Source organism: Pezoporus occidentalis, unplaced genomic scaffold (genome assembly GCF_034315485.1).
Source record: "Pezoporus occidentalis ecotype Australia unplaced genomic scaffold, CSIRO_AGI_Poc_V1 ctg54, whole genome shotgun sequence".
In the NCBI taxonomy this organism is placed as follows: domain Eukaryota; kingdom Metazoa; phylum Chordata; class Aves; order Psittaciformes; family Psittacidae; genus Pezoporus; species Pezoporus occidentalis.
The window spans coordinates 5002573-5020356 of NW_026915877.1; the positions used below are offsets into that span (position 1 = coordinate 5002573).

The 17784-nt window shown below is 40.7% G+C and overlaps 1 long non-coding RNA gene across 1 annotated transcript; it reads left to right on the forward strand.

Moving 5' to 3' along the window:
* Positions 1-8076: 8076 nt before the first annotated feature.
* LOC134173575 (uncharacterized) lies at positions 8077-14729 on the forward strand. Its single transcript, XR_009968295.1, has 2 exons — positions 8077-8220; positions 14520-14729. It is a non-coding gene; the product is annotated as an uncharacterized LOC134173575 (long non-coding RNA).
* Positions 14730-17784: the final 3055 nt, after the last annotated feature.

Genomic DNA, 17784 nt, shown 5'->3' on the forward strand with positions numbered 1-17784 from the left:
AAGACACCCCCTTTAATTGCATTCATGGCTCTACTGTACACTAAACACATCAGAAGCATCACTAGGTCTCCTGAGACCTCCAGGGCACACATGCAAACCCAAGAGGTTTGGATAAGAGCTAGCATTGCTACATCCTTCCCAATGGTCTAATCCTTACAGCATGTGCAGGTGTTTCAAGACCCTGCCTGTTCATGTTCTCCTTGACCTTACTACCATGTACTCCTTTTTCAATGGTTCACCTATCTGGGGAAAAGCAGGTCAGGGAACACCAACTCATGAGAGGTTTGTAGAGGATGAGGAGGATTGTACGATTGCTGAATGGCTAGGGAAGCCAGGCTGAACTGAACTGCTGGGTTAGCTGGATACCGGGTGAGTTTCCAACAGGGAGGATGAAAAAGAAATTACAGCCAGTTGGACTAGCTGATTGTCTGGAGAAACCTGGAGCTAATACTGGCACCAATTCACTTGATGTCCCTACTGCTATATGCCCCTTTGCCCCGACAAAGATGGGTAGCAGAAGCCGCAGGACGCTGTTTACCAGGAACCATAGCAACTTCCAAGACCATTAGCTGCAATCACAGACGGCTCCACTACCTGACTGAAGGGCTGGATGTGTGATATTTAGTGTGACCTATAAAAATATCTCTGGAGCAACCTGCGTGCATAAGTGTCACATCAAATGTTTGTCATAAAAGGTATGTGACACTGGGCACCTGATGGAGCATCACTGAAACTGAAGGGGGACCTTCCCCTTAAAAGGATTACAATATTCACAAAGGCTTATAATATTCCGTTTAAATACTACAAAAAAATCAGCCAGTGATAGTGGCTGGGCACAGAGTGTAACAAACAGATTCCCCTCTCTTCCTTACTTGTAGGATACTATATTCTCAGTTAACAAGCAATTTCATTAAAGATGCATGCTATTACAAGCACTGACACAGAGTTCTCCTTAAATGCCACCAAAGCTGACAAAGTGCCACCCTACAGAAACCTGAGCATGAGGACAGAGCTCTCTGGATATGGAGAATGAATAATGCTTCCAGGTGTGGAGAGCTCCTAAACCACGGGAATGGCCAGTAATCCCATGAATAGCTGAAGCAGGTCTGAAGAGGTGCCACCACGCTCACTCCATGCTCTATGTGCAATGAGATGCCAGTCTTCTAAGCTGCCAGTCCCACTACAAACACACAATAAAACTGAGAGGTGTTCTCAGAAACCCATCTGATGAAGTTAAACCTCAAATATCTGAGCCAGCATTTAGCCAGAACAACTGAGACTACTCTACTTATCTCTCCACAGAAGTTGCTCCTAACAAATAATACATCTCATTCATGCAAAGTCATCTTCAGATTGGTGTTTACCCCTTGCCCATTGGTTTGTTAAGTTCACTATTACTCTCCTTAGATCATGTTGGCCTTTGAAAGCAGGTTACTGTAATCCATGCCTGTATTTGGAGCCAGTTCAAGACCCCGAGAACACTACTGAAGATTACTCAAGTCTCAGCAAACAGACATGCTAAAAGCCACAGCTTCTGAGTGTGGGGGCTTTTTTTTGGCTGTGCTTATCAAGCTCATGTGCTTTCAGACTTGTTATTAGTCTACATGTGAAGCCTCACAGACCAGATCACTGGTCAGACTAGTTGTGCTTTTCTGTGTATCAGCACAGTGCATTACTGCAACATGTGTTATGAGAGTTATAATAACTAGAAGATGCTGTACATATATGCTATTTTATAATTATTACATAACTGTAGATATTATACTTTTAGCTGAAAAATCCTGGTGTTATTTACGCATACTGCCATTTCATAGTAACAGCCCCAGGGCCCAGTAAACTGCTACCTCCCAAATTTAAAAGGTTGTGCTTACTTCTTCATAAGACACAGTAAAAAATTTAAGTCACATTTTAATGAATATTCATAACATATCATGAGTTACATATCCTGAGCTACAGAGGTTACTGCAAAATCAAACCCCAGTGTTTGCAACGCTATCTCCTCCTATGATGCTGTTTGCTGCTTTCATTTTTTGAAAACTGCTACCTAAAAAGGATATTGCATCTACTGGTATAAGATTCATCATAAGGCTACCATCTTCATGGTTGAAGTGTGACTTAGGAGTGCTGGTCCTGTAATGTTCAAGCTTTTATGTTCCTAAGATGCTCTCAAATATCTCATTTATAGAGCTGCCTGCCTGCATTCACACAGTCTGCAAATCATGAAACACAAAATTTTCTTCATTTTTTCTTTATGTAGAGAAGCAAAGTTGCAAAAACTGTCTTAGCAAGACAGACTTGGCTAGATCTCCTCTCTGAGGAATGGTCTGGCCATTTCCAACCTCAACATAAAGCAGCCTTTAAATATACCACCTCCTGATGTACCTGAGAGAAATGCCACATTACTTGTCCACGGTACCTAGGTGAAATACAGAGAGCATCTTCAAGGCTCCATATGGAGAACGAGATGCTAGGAATGCAGCCACACTTCAACTTTTTTGCACTGCATTTTTTGGTTTCAGTCGTGGGGGGGGGGGTTTGTTGTTTGTTTGGTTTTTTTTCATTACTGCTGTGGGATGTAAATAATTACAGGAACTGAGGCATCCCAAAGTATATGGGGTCTAAATTATAATACATATAAAAAATCTAACAAATTATTTGCTCTAAGTAAAAAAAAAAAAAAGTTTTGAGGGCTAAATAAAAAAAAAACTCTGACATTTTACCTACATTTAAGACATTTTACTCAGCTCTCACAAAACATCCAGTATTTGACCTTTTTCTTCATTATGTAGATCTTAGAATAAATTCATATCTTCAGTTGCTTTTGTGGGGGGTTTTCTTCTCAAAAGTAGGATATTTATTGTCACGACAGTATTATAGGGCATTAATTAATGTGGTAGATTTAGAATTGGTGTTTGGGGACTTGAACAGGAAGTACTACCAGTGTATGAAATCATGCCTTTGGTACTTCTAATACTGGAACAAGTTGGAGAATGTATATTCATTAACTTGAGGCTTCCTTAGAAATAACCAAGAACTACAGAAAGAATGAACTGAATCTATTACTCCTAGAAATATAACTTTAAGCAAGCATTTACTTGATTTTTGCCAACATTTTTGAAGGCCAAGCAATACATGAATATGATGTTCTTGCACAAAAATAGTTGTATCAGAAAAAATTACAATAGTACCTGGGAGTTGTTGTGGCCCATTAAAACCAATGGAAACAGTAGATAGACTAAATTATTTCCTCAAGATAAGAAAAAAAAAACATGGGTTCCTAATGTAGTAATGAAGAAGAGAAGGAAAACATAACATGCGTGTTTGCTGTGTTTGACAGAAATACATATTTCTTCAGGCAACTAACACCTTTTAGAACTATATCATTAACTAACCCTAAATACATTATCATGTGATCTTAAATACCTGTTGAAGAGACAGGAATAGCTCACAGACAAAGAAGCTTTTAATTCTTAAAATTTATAAACTATTTTTAAAAGAGGACCTAATTCTAAAAATATTTAAAACACAGAATGACAGAAAACCAGCAATTCAGTATTAACATAGCATTTCCACCTAAACTCAGTTTTGAGCTTTATGATCAGCTCTGGTGACATCAACAAAGTTTACTCCACTTACTTGTAGGCTAAATATACTCTATCAGGAATGTTTTAGGTTTCTTCTTTTTTTTTTTTTTTTTTTTTTGTTAATATCAGTCACTACACACAACAGATTATTTTTAATCATAAGGGATCTGTGTAACTGGACCCTAAAAGTATTGCAGAATTTATTTTCCTTCTGGTTGTCTTCCTGCAAGGGAAAAGACCTCAAAATATCAGTATTTACATACGGATAAAAACAGTATTTATATATGAAATACCAGTATTTCATTTCTTCCTGGAAAACAAAGAATTTCCTGAAGCCTTCCTTGCCTGCCTCACAGCATCATCAACAGCTCCCTCACACAGCAGCACCCTGCTCTCAGCAACTGCCCTCCACTGTATCACATCCGAAACTGGTGTGCATGCAGTTCTCAGGACTGAAATGGCTTCGCTAAGGGGATGGTGGAAGGTGGTACTGACCTGCTAGCTGCTTCCTGAGAAGGGAAACATAACACAGCTCAAACCGAGTCAGATATTCAGACACTGGTATTATGTGCTTGACAAAGTTGCATCACCTAAATGGCTGGGGAGAGCTGCTCTGGTGCTTAGCACACTTCTGGCTGCAGAAAAATAAGGAATGGTTAGAAAAAGCAGCATCGGCATGTGCTGGTCTTGCTCAGCATTTGCAGCTATCAACCACCACAGAAGGGTAGGCACAGAGCAAAGGTTGCTAACAAACTGAAATAGGCTGTGCGTACACTTATAGTCTTCCCAACAGGAATAAATTTAACATTACAATTGGTTCTAAAAATATTACACAAATAGGCAATCCTGCCTTTTTCCGTCCCTTCTTTCAAACTAATGCTGAGATAAATGTACAAAAGGTGGACTTCCCTTTGTGAACACAATCTTCTTCCAAAGAAAAGCAATGTCACTTAAAAGTACATGGAAGCACAACTATTTCCTTTTGAGTTTTTATATTACATTGCTACAAGATGAACAAAAGGGAATGCTAGCAATGATGTGTAAATGGCCAAATTGCTGCATGGGGTGGCTGCTGGAAGAGCCTGTAGATGGCATGTCCCTCTAGTTCACTTCTCCTTTGTATGTCAAATTATTTGATTCTTCCCTTTTCTTCTCTGCAGTAACAATGATTAATAATGGACACTATTTTACAATAGTTGGAGTACCAAGGTGCTCACCCACAGGCACTGGCTTGTGCATGTCACCTACAAATGAGATGGGCAGCTCTGCTGATGAGATAGCTCACCGTGCTCACGCTGTGCTGTACAATTCTAACACCAACACTGGAGGCAAACCTGACAGAGGTTTTCATGGTGCATCATGAAAAATGCCATGTAAAAGTGCCAAAGGAGATGTAGTCAAGGGTGCCCATGGGATGCCAAAGACCCTGCTAAGGTGCTGGGATGCAGCTCACTCTGACGGATGCAGTTCCCAGGCGGTCAGGCAGACAGGTCAGGCTAAATAACCCAGGTATTATCAAACTTCTTTTTCATGGGTATTCAAGTATAAAAATGACAAACTGTAGGGATGACGGCTAGCCTGGAGACACCGCCGTTCCATTATTTAATGTCTATTTTTTTAAGGGCCTGAGATTTTCTCTGTAAAAAAAATAATGAACTTTACAAAATGTCACTTTTACTAACAGAAATTATGGCTTGAATACCTGAATATGGATATTAAGTACAAAAAAAAAAGAAAAGTTCATTTAAATAATGCTAAGGTTGTGACACAAACTGACAAAAGCAGAGAAATGCAGAGTCACAGCTGACGTTGTCCTTAATTCACATGACTTTTGGGAAGGGCAGAAGGGCAAGGGTGTAACTCCAGTCGTGGTCTCAAGTTTGAAGAATTTGATTTCTGTAATTTTGTATCCATACCTTAATACACTTTAAAGATTTTTTAAATCTGCTTATTTAATAGAAGAAAACATTTTTTGCAGAAATTATCAACCATATTTGAAGCTATTTCTATGCTCACTTCATAGGGTGTTGTAGGCCTTCATCATACTAGCAGAGCGGAGGAGCTAATGGTGTTATCTGAAGGAAATATATTAGACAGAGGCACTACCCCAGATTTCTCTACAAGAACCAAAGATCATATCTCTCTTGATCAAATTAGAATAACTATGGAGAAATAGCATAAAAGGCTTTTACCAGCACAATTTGGTTTTCTGTACTTAGGACTACCACCAGTACCCTTGTCCATGCACCCACACCAGCACAGCCAGCAATAGGCAAGTGTCAAAGCCCCACGTAACACTGTCATGAGCACTAGGACAGTGCATGGCCGGGTGGGCTCTGGCATCTGTTCCTACCCAGAGCAGCCCAACCAGCTCTTCATGGTTGAAGAGAGAGACCTTGGCTTTGTAAGAAGAACGAGAGAGGATCACCATGGGTAAGAAATCTAATTGCAGTGGTGAGTATTTAAAAAGTTTTGTATTTGTTTTTTGTCTTGGTGAGGAAGGGTCAGAGTTAAGAAAAAGAGGATTTTAATCACTTGAAAACAGACACTTCAAATTGTGTAAATGCAGGGTTGGAGCACATTCAAGATAACGTTATTTATGCACTCGGGCCACATCACACAAAACAAGTGGATGGGTAAGGGCATAGCACATTACCATGTAAATTATCTCTCCAAATAAATCCAAAACCTTAGACCAGCATCTTTTACACCCATAAGTGATGAGGGGCAACCAAAACCACAGTCAAGCTGAACCTGGAGAGTCCATCTCAATTTGCAAATCTCAAGAAAGATGAGATTAAAACAAGCTGTGCAGATATTTTTCCTAGAAAAAAATGGAAAAGCTTATTCCTAACTTACTGAAGCTAGGTACACTCAGAACTGATACGTTTATTCAGAAATTACCAGCACCATTGCTACTTTACACCCCAGGGCCCAGGTAGTTTAAATATGTCTGCATACGTAAACACAGATGTAAAGCATAGACACACCTGATGCATCCGAACTTCTTTCCAAATTCAACAGTCAAAAAAATATTGATTTATCTACCCAGTTTCAAATATGACCGAAGTAGTAATTCATTCACTCTAAATAATAAACGAGCATCCTAGAATAATCCAGGTTGGAAGGGACCTCAGAAGGTCACCTGTTCCAACTCCTGCTGAAAGGCAGGTCAGCAGCAGGATCAAAAAAGGGCTTCAGCGAGCCTAGGCTTAATAATTTCTGAAGATGGAGACTTCTTTGGGCAACATGGTCTACTCCTTTGCTGAATTCAAATTGCAGTGAATTTTCTCTATATCCACCCTGAATCTCTCTTGTTTAGAATCATAGAATAGTTAGGGTTGGAAAGGACCTTAAGATCATCTAGTTCAACCCCCCTGCCATGGACAGGGACACCTCACACTAAAGGTGTGAACCCTGAACCCAGGACACCATGTCACCCAAGGCTCTGTCCAGCCTGGCCTTGAACACTGCCAGGGACAGAGCATTCCCAGCTTCCCTGCGCAACCCATTCCAGTGCCTCACCACCCTTACAAGTAAAGAACTTCCTCCTTATATCTAATCTAAACTTCTCCTGTTTAAGTTTGAACCCATTACCCCTTGTCCTGTCACTAGAGTACCTAATAAATAATCCCTCTCCAGCATCCCAATAGCCCCCCTTCAGATACTGGAAGGCTGCTATGAGGTCTCCACACAGCCTTCTCTTCTCCATGCTGAACAGCCCCAACTTTCTCAGCCTGTCTTCATATGGGAGGTGCTCCAGTCCCCTGATCATCCTTGTGGCCCTCCTCTGGACTTGTTCCAACAGTTCCATGTCCTTTTTATGTTGAGGACACCAGAACTGCACACAATACTCCAAGTGAGGCCTCAAAAGAGCAGAGGGGCAGGATCACCTCCTGGTGATCCACCTGCTGGTCACGCTCCTTTTGATGCAGCCCAGAATATGGTTGGCTTTCTGGGCTACAAGTGCACACTGAACCTGGCTCATGCTCATTTTCTCATCAACCAACACCCCCAAGTCCTTCTCTGCAGAGCTGCTCTGAATCTCTTCTCAGCCCAGCCTGTAGCTGTGCCTGGGATTGCTCTGACCCAGGTGTAGGACCTTGCACTTGCCACGGTTAAACTTCATAAGGTTGGCATCAGCCCACCTCACAAGCATGTCAAGGTCCCTCTGGATGGCATTCCTTCCCTCCAGCGTATCAACCGAACCACACAGCTTGGTGTCGTTGGCAAACTTGCTGAGGGCGCACTCAATCCCACTGTCCATGTCAGCAACAAAGATATTGAACAAGACCAGTCCCAACACCAATCCCTGAGGGACACCACTCACTACCGGTCTCCAGCCGGACATTGAGTCATTGACCACAACTCTTTGCGTGTGGCCATCCAGCCAGTTCTTTATACACTGAGTGGTCCATTTCAGCCTATGCCTGCTGCCTCTCAGGCTCCATCATGCGTTGCTGTGAAAAGCCTGGCTCCATCCTCTCAATAACTTCCCCGTGAGTACGGGCAGGACTGCTGATAAGACACCCCATAGGTCTGTCTTCTCCAGGCTAATCAAACCACCTACCCAAGAAAGTCTTAACAGGGCAAGTATTCCAGCCCTGGACCTCCTCAGTGGCAAATGAATATATCAGTATATAACAGCAAAAAAAAAATGAATGCATATATCCATGCTGTTATAACTCATTTTTTTGCCATGCAGTTATGAATTTTGTTATCTTTTGCATCTTACTATTGGAAAGGTTAGAGTACCTAAAGAAGTATTAGTTCAATGAAGAACAATATGTCCATTAAAGAATGCCTGCTAGCCAGGGATCTGCATCTGAGCAGAATTATTGTTCTGTCCAGAGAGAGAGGGGAAAACTTGGATGTCATGAAGTATTCACCATCTAAAGGAATTCATTATCCTGTTTTATTGTTGAAATTAAATTATACTAATAATGTGAATGGTGGTGTGGGACGGTGATGCCTTTGACATCACTGAGCCTTTTGAACTCTACAAAGAAATAAAAATAAAATCTCTCAGTAAGAAATACAATACAATCAAAATACTATGTGTAAGTGAGCCCTTAGAGTAACAGAGCTTAAAACATTTGTTGTACCAAGAAGACAACAACAAAATATCAATTCAAAGAAAAGGCACTATTTTCCTGATTATTTGCAAGTTACTATCTACTACCACCTAATCACTTCATAAAAATGAAAACAAACAAGACCTTTGATCCTTTATCAGTTATACATAGTCATGTGTTCCAAAGCTGGAAACAATTCCTGATTCCTGTTCACCCTGCTTATTCCCACCCCACCTGACTTACAAAAAAAGAGCCAAGCACAGACAGCTTTTCTGTACACAAGCATCTGATGCAGTCATTTGTGCAGGAATGATGCATCATTAGAAGTGAGATTGCTTTTGCCACTGTGCATAGAGGGTGACAAAAAGAACATGGGACTGTCCTGTTACCAAAAATACCTCATTCTATCTGACCAGGGTTTGAAAACCCTTGATAAAGTCACACGGCAGCATGCTCCAGGTTCTACTGTGTTTATCAGACATGGCTGTCTGTGCTGACAGTGATGTTATCAGGCAGACATAAACCCAGTGGTTTCCCACAATAATAAATGCTAAAGTTATGTTAAGGCCTCTTTTCTAACCCACCACAACTGCACACCCAGCACAAACTGAGGAAACTGGCTGGCACTGCATATTAAACTCCTCTCTCCTGCATCACCTTCTCCTGCAACAGCCCTCCACAATCACCACACTGCCTGTGTAGTTCTCACAAGGCCTATGGATAATAACAAAACAAAAAAAGATGTCATATACATGGAAAAGTCTTGTTCCATGTATTGCCACTTCTTTGAGTGCTAAAATTCAGATATGTCTTCCAAATTTGCAAAAAAACAGTAAAAACAGGGGATTTAGTTGAATTTACTACGTAACTTTGCACCTGAATTCACAGGAGAACAAAACTATGAGTAAAATTTTCTGTACCTCAGTTGCCCATTGATACACAGCTGTAATTCACAGTTTGACAAGAGCAACATGAGTAAAAGAAGCTCTATAACTCTAAAATTACTAGTATTACTATATTTTCAATTCTTAAAATTACTAATAATTAGAAAATTATTTCTTTAATTTGTAAAGTTTTTTTGACAATAAGCTCCTGAGACCTGGAGTGTTTAAACAGAAATTACTACAAAGTGTCTCTAAAAGCCAGAGTGAGTATGTCTGGAACCTGACCCAGGTTTGTATTTCCCAAGGTAGAAGTACAAAGGTAGAAGGTATTTCCAGTTTAAAAGAAGAAGAACCAGTTGCCACATGGCTTTCCTGCAGCGCAAAGTGCTTTGTAAACTTCAACACAGAGTCACCCAGTTACACACTTCTGCAAACCAGGGGCAGTCACCTAGGCTCTCCATACTTATTTACACAGTTCTAGGTTATACAAAACAATCAAAGTGCACACAAAAATAGAAAGCAAAGAGTGTTTACAATGAAATAATATTAAAAACCCATCAAGTATTTTTAAAATCACCCTGTTTGTAGCAGAGGGGTTGGAACTAGATGATCCTTAAGGTCCCTTCCAACCCAAACCATTCTATAAATGCTGTGATTCCCTGCTCAGACCTGTGCTCAGCCCGTACCTCCTCCTTCACATGATGATGTGAAGAGCACACAGTCACGCCTGGCTGTGACACACTGAAGTGGGAGCCATGGGAAAAGTTAATGGTCGGTACCAGAAAGAACACCAAAAAACCTCATGTTTTAATAGTAAAACACTAAGGTGACTATCAGAGAGTGAAAGGTGCGGAAGATACTTTGCACATCCTGGCACAGTGACAAATCAATGCATTTGGTGATTACCTTTGCAGGTCACTTTCTAATGCAACTATCAATCAAATTTTCTTCCATTCTTTCAAAATTAAGCGGAAAGAAAAAGAGATTTTAGTTTTCTTTTCTTAGCTTATTTTTAACAGAGGCACTACAGAATTATGATGGTGTCCTTTTGGTAAACCAAAATGTCAGACACATATTATTCTTTTAAACATCTCCTGGCCTTTCTCTGAAAGGTTAAGGTGGTTTAAATAAATTTAGTCAAAGTAAATGACAGCTGAGGAAGAGTATTAGAAAACTATACTTATCAACAACCTCTTTTCCTTAAATTTAAACAAGTCATTTACCAAACTGCAGTTTAAGGAGATCATGACAATATATGCTCTTCCTCAGAAAGATGAAAACAATTTTAAATGGTAAAGAAATGTTGGGTGGAAGAAATTACACACAAGTTAATGAGTGTTAATGCATGGTCTTAACTCCCCTGAAAGTTACAAACCATGTTTTTTAAAACAATCATGCAGCAGTCTACTCTTTCACATGAAACCCTAAATGGGAGTTGTCCTTTCCCAGCTTTTACATCACTTAATGACAGGAACTGAAATGGAACAGGCAGGGAAACTGTGAATCCAGACATAATTTGCAATAGGGCCAGACAAACTATGCTAGTGTTATACAATTGGTCTGCAATAATTGTTCTTAGTCATGGGAATACTGCTTAAAGCAGAAGATTCTGTATGTATTTATATACTGTGAGAAGCAATTTTAAAAGCAATTCTAACACACGTGAACACTGCAGAATGCACATATACAAAATACTCTTCTAAGTGGAAAAAAAACCCAAACCAAACAACAAACTTACCAGGAAAACAAATGGTTCTAAAATATAACTTAGCAAGAGATTATTTATGAATTAGCATTGGTGATTTTGACCTTGAGCTCATCACCCAAATAAAATAATCATAGAATCATAAAACCATAGAATGGTTTGGGTTGGAAAGGACCTTATCTAGTTCCAAGCCCCCTGCCATGGATAGGGCACCTCAAACTAGACCATGTCACCCAAGGCTCTGTCTAATGTGGCCTTGAACACTGCCAGAGATGGAGCATTTACCACTTCTTTGGGCTATCTGTTCCAGTGCCTCACCACCCTCACAGTAAAGAATAATGATCAAAATATGGTATTTGAGGCCTCCAGGAGGGGAACGGCAGACTGAAGAACTCCCCCATCCCTGAACTTGTCCAGCTCTCCTTCAGGTAACACTTTCCTTTTTAACAACTCTAGCAAGGCAGCGTGGCAAAGACATCACCTGGAACTGCCAACCTCGGTGCAAGACAGGGCACTGACTTTGCTCTGTGTGTTCCCGCAAGCCTTTCTCTCAGAGAAAGATCACTGGCAGGTCTCCATTGAGGTAGGAGAAAAACTCTGGGTGACCAGGACAGCTGGCAGAATATTAGTCAGAGAAGACTTGGAGGCTTCTGATGGAAGATGGGAAAAGTAGCATGATTAGAAATAGGACTAAACAACTACAAAGATAAGTTATCCTTTCCTATTTTGTCTTCACACATAACACACTAACATTATTTTTTACACATCACTTTAAAATTTTTCCATTCACATCTACTGAGAAATCAGTATGAATGGATTAGGCTGCATCACTGAAATCCAAAGGCAATGTCTGTACCATATTTTGCAGATAATGTCTGCTACACCTTGGCCACCCTCATCTTCGCACCAAGAGCCAACATGGTACACTTCAGATACTCATTCAGCAAGTTTCCACTTTCCTGTAATGTATTACACTCTCTATTGTACAGTACCTTCTTTATCTCCCATGTTAATAAAGTGAAAAGGAGTAATTTATTTGGGCCTCAGTTTAAACACATTTTCAGAATTGGGTTGAATGAGTACCAGGACATCTGGCAAAGAGCAAAAAGAAGAGATCATTACCATATATAATCCTTTTTCTATGCTATTTACTCCACAGATCAACTCGGACAGGACCAAGATCAAAAAGTGTTGTATGCAGACAAAAAAAGACACATTTTAGTAGGTACCTCTAGCCTCCCTGGTGAAACAGTCGATGACAGTTCCTTGATGGGAGGTTATGGCTAGCGTCAGAACATTGCTTTGCAATGTATTGAGTGTGTCCTGATCCCCTGTGGTTATTGCAGATTGCTTTAGCACTTTCAGTAGGACCAGCCATGCCAGGACTCACTGCTGCAGCAGAGGTGAGCACGAGGCAGTCCAGAGGAGACTGACAGACCACCTGTGCCTCTTGGTTGGAGCCGCTGGGGCAGAGCACTGGCTCTCCTCCGCCATCCCCTCATCGGCTGACAAGCTCAGCTTGTAGTCCTGTGTCTGTGACAGTAGCACAACCTTGTGCTTGTTGATATGTACCAAAGCAAAGACCTACTCTCCAAAGACTCAATATTATTTTAATTACCACACAACCGTAACCCCCTGGTTAAGCATTTCCTTTCAAATTTGCCAGAAAAGCAATATTATCCAGCTCTTTGCAATGACACAAAAGCACAGCTACAACGAAAGTATTGTTTTTATACTCAGTTGCAGAAATTTTATTTTTACTTTTTTATAAGAAAGGCAGCATTATCTGTTCACTGGCCCAGCACAAAGGTCTTACAAATTTCTCCCAAGTTTCCATAGAAATGCATTGATTAGGGCATAATTTCAGTTAATATTGTCTTTTTTCAGCATGCTATGCTTGCTTACACTAACTGTGCACCTTCCCCTTGCAGTCGTTTTCATCTTTTGTTCGGCTCAGTAGGTTTCCTAACTGGTGGATTTTATTGAGTTAAATCAAGCTGTCACTTCATCTGCCTGAAGGATGACTCAAATACAACACATAATAATAAAAGAAAAGTAGGATAAAATAATCTTGTCAAGCCAGAAAAACTGATTGCTTGAAGTTGTAGCCTTCAATCAATACACTAATTCCACAATTTATACCTCTTTCAATTGGAGAGGAAAGAAACCCTGATATGGTATTTCTTGGCTCACTGACCAACTTTGACCTTCTATCTATGTGAATGTGGGATTAGCAAGTACTTCTGCTTAGTGAAATCACCTATGAAAACAGGAAAGCAAATAAGTGACATTTGAGGTTCAAACTAACTTTATTAATTTCAGAAATGCAAGGGGTGCTTACTGCTTAAGTGGTGCAGTTTCAAAAGAGGAGGCTGTGGTGCAGCTGGTGGTTTGTGCATTTGGCTATTACTAAAGGAGACGAAGTAAAGCCTTGGGGTCAGGGGACCAGAGCCTTTGGTGGGGGTCATCCAAAGCCATGCACACTGCTAAGGCAGCTGCCAGTGTTTCAAGCCAAAACAGGAAAATTAAGCTGCCATCGCTTGTGTATAGTTTCACACTGCCTTCGATGAAAAAGCTTGCCCTCTAACTGAGCTTTGCCACTTTCAGAGTGCCCTGACTAGAGTCGAGAGGATGAAAACAGTTTATTCAGGCACCTTTAGAAACCAGTTTCTTGAGGCCTTGGGTGATATGATTTAGCGTAAGGTGTCCCTGCCCATTGCAGGGGGGTTGGAACTAGATGATCTTAAGGTCCTTTCCAACCCTAACCATTCTATGATTCTATGAGTCTATGATTTTGTCATTTGTTAATTTTCTTAACAGTCCATCATTGTAAAAAAACTCTTTTATTTGTAAATTGCAATTAATCTGCATAGCTTTATAAAAGAACAATAAAACCATTCATTTAAAAATTCTGGATGCTCTTTGGCTGTCAGGTTTCTGCTTTGCTTTCATAATTCCTCCCCTGCAGGCACAAAACAGGAAATAAAAATTCTTTGTTTAGCAAGCCTTTTATATTTCACCCTGCCACCTGTTTAACTCAAGTTGTGGCATGCTATCAAACAGGCCCTGGAATGTGAGTTGTCTTGCTGCCCTATACCTTAAAAAGAAAAACAACAGCCTGTGTAGACTGCTATATTAGCTGTGATGTTAGAAGTGCCAGTCTATCCTGCTGGAAATATTAAATGTAATTAAGACAGTGTAACGGGGTATAGCTTTCCTTTGACTGAGAAAAGTTAGTGTTCAACAACTGACCATTTCTCCCTCATTCCAGGGATATATCTTATGCTGATTTTCAGTGATTTCAGTGATACTTGTTGACCTGAGGAATAAAAGACGAAGACAGCGCCATGCCTAACCTGGGCTGAGGTTATCCTTCTGCATGCAGCCTGGGCCAAGGCTCTGCAGAGAATAAGAGGCTCTCAAATCTGCATCACAAGTGGTAGCCCCTCTCAGGGCAATAAATGGCAAAGCTATCACATTCCAGGAGATGCCTGACACCTCTTTTGTCCTTCCTTCATTTCACTAACACAAGTCAAAAAGAGCACAGCATTTTTCCTAAACAAACACCTCAAACAGTTCACAGAACTGATGAAGAAAGAACTGTTCTCTGTGCTTGACTGAGGAAGCAGCCACCCAGAGAAGTTGCTGGCACACAGTGGTCTAGCAAGGAGGCCCACACTGGCTTCAGATCTCCCATTGCATGCCTCAGCATGGCATCAGAAGACCCTGGAGATCCAGAAAGTCTACTGCCTAGAGGAATGCACATCCTTACAAGGTAGTAACTAGTGACAGCAAGGAGAAGCAGAAGGACTTATTCATTGTTTGACAGATGAACATATACGAGAGCTTGACCCTCAAACTCTGGATCTCCTGTCTGAACAGAGAACAAAGTCCTGATGGCTCAGAGATTTATGTTATTCCCTTTAACCTGAAATGGCTTAGAGAAAAGTTAAAACTTGTAGCAATTCTGTTCAATAAAGATCATCTTCAGCAGTGCTTGAGTTTCTACCTTTGTGCTCTTTCATGCCACACTACTGCCTCTGAAGGCAATTCTCACCACATCTCCATGTTCTTGACCATCAGAACTTGGGCTGAGATGTACCTGGACTTGCAACTCCAGAGCTGTACAAGTGAGTTAGCAGAAGTTTTTTTGCAAGGGAAGTAGCCAGGGATGGGCAGGTTTATCAGATCTTCCAAGAAATATCTGTGCCCTGAGGCCAGGAGCTAGATGTGGGCATTTCCAACAGGCCAGTCAGAAGCTGCAGACATACCTGAAACACAGCTGACTCAGAGGGCCGTCTGAAGAACAACTGGAAGTACCACTAAGCAGCTGGAAACTGAATCTCCTGAGCAAAAACAAGTAGCAACAAGCAATAAACATGGTCAATTGAAATACTAGATTTATGCAGCCTCTGGCCACATATGCAAGGAGCACAATTAAGCTTTCAAGTTCCTTTTAGCGAGACACAACTTTCATCAACCTTTACTTTACTCAGAGTTTACTTAGAGTATAACATGCTGCTGGAGACATTTCCTCTTTTTTTTTTTTTCAATGGAGTGGATGGTATTTCCCCAGGCACCAGCCCATGCAACACAAAACACTTCCATGGAATATTAAGCAACTCCTAGAAAGTACTCTGAGTGTAACTATTTCCTAACAGCCTCACCCTCATCCCACGTAGCAGTGAGTATCAGTCCCCTTCATTGTTCCGTGTTACCACTGCAGTCGGACAAACTGCAGCTGTTCCTTTGCTTCCTCACTACCTCTGGCAAACAACAGCATCTCTTTTTAATGGGGGAACAGAGTTAATGATGCAGTGTTAATGAAAAGAAATAAAGTGCACAAGTGTTAGGTGGTCATCTTACATTCTGCACATCCTGACTCAGAAATGCTAAATTATTCAAACCTGGCACTGCTTCAACATTGGTATTTACGTGCAGTTTTCACAGCAAAAAGAGAGAGTGCCAAAGGAAAATAAATAAAAACACAAAAAGAAGGAAAGGTTACTGGGTACAAAACCATTCCCTTATTGACTATAAGCAGTAAGTAGAAAACAAATGTAAAAAAAAATACTCCAGGTGAGATCTTAGTCTCCCTGGACATTTTTCTCATCAGTAACTTGGATCTACTTTATCATAGGTATAAATACCTGCAGGAAATAAGGGTCTGCACCTAAATACTAACTGCCTTCCTATCTCATTTTTTAAAGGAAAAGGAATAAAAGAAGACATTTGCAGAAGAGGAGGCACAGCCCCTGAGCCCACTGATCATATTGTCCTTGGATTTCTGCTGCTATGAGGAATGAAGATGCATCTCATGCTGATCCTTTGAAGCTCATGGAGATGAAGGTTAAGAGGCATTTGAAGTTGTTAGTTTGTTTGTGGCCAGGGAAGAAGATGCTTGGTGCCCTCAATTCCTGAGTCTGAAGGATGTCACAGTGACTAGCCTATTGACATTAAGTCCAATACACAGGAACAAAGATTACAGCCAGGGTCAGCTAGTGCCAGGCCAATTTCACTCAAAGTTTCATTGCTGACACCATTGCTCATCTGACTGTTCCTGAATACTTTCTTGTAAAAGAAATGCTTATGTTTAGTCTTATTTTCAGTCATCAATTAAATTTCCATCAGCTGAGCAAATACTAGGTTTGAAATTACTGTGTATCTGAGAAAGTAGGAAAAAAAATCTATCAGAAATGGAAAAAAACAAGCAAATGAGGGTGTTGGGCTCTGAGGCTGAATAAACTTGTATAGTGCATGCAGAAAACAGATACTTGCCACAGCTGCGATGGGCATCCAGGATTTGTGATGGTCTAGTAAGAAGAAATTAGCAGTTGACTGTTCAAGCAACCGATATCCAGGAACCTTTTTATTTGAATTCTCAGCTTCTGTTGGCTAAAAGGTAAAAGCAAACATTGTCAGTTTATTATACATTAATGATTTAAATCGTGGGAGTAATACCATTTTGAAAGACTATACAGATCACGGCTCTACTGTAGTACAGCGTAGTACAATGACAGTGGTGCAGTTATTGTCCTGATCACTTTTGAAGCATAATGCAGGTATAAACTCCTAATCAACTCCTGTCTTGCTGATATAGCTAATAAAAACCTCAAACAGTTTTGCAGCTTTCAGGAAACAAAAAGACTGTCAGCAGCAGTAACCACAAAAAAAAAACAACCAACCAAACACCGACCTAGGAATGAGATGAGTAAACCACAAAAGCCTGAAAAGGGCACACAGGTGATGATACTCCTGAACCTGTACTCAAATAATTTCACAATTAAGTATCAAATGCCATCTTAATCCAGGCCTCTGAATCCTATTTACAGGATCTCTCTCTTCTGTATTTTCACTTTAGTAGTAACTGGGAGAGGGCTGAGCTCTCCTATGCTGGGAACTGTATAAACTATACAACAAAGAGGACCAGTGCTCCCCCAAAAATGGCAGCCTTATGCCTGGTGGTGGAGCACAGGAGTAGAAGAGCAGGAAAAATCCCAGCAAGGATGATGGCCAGTGTAGCAGCGGTGGTCTTG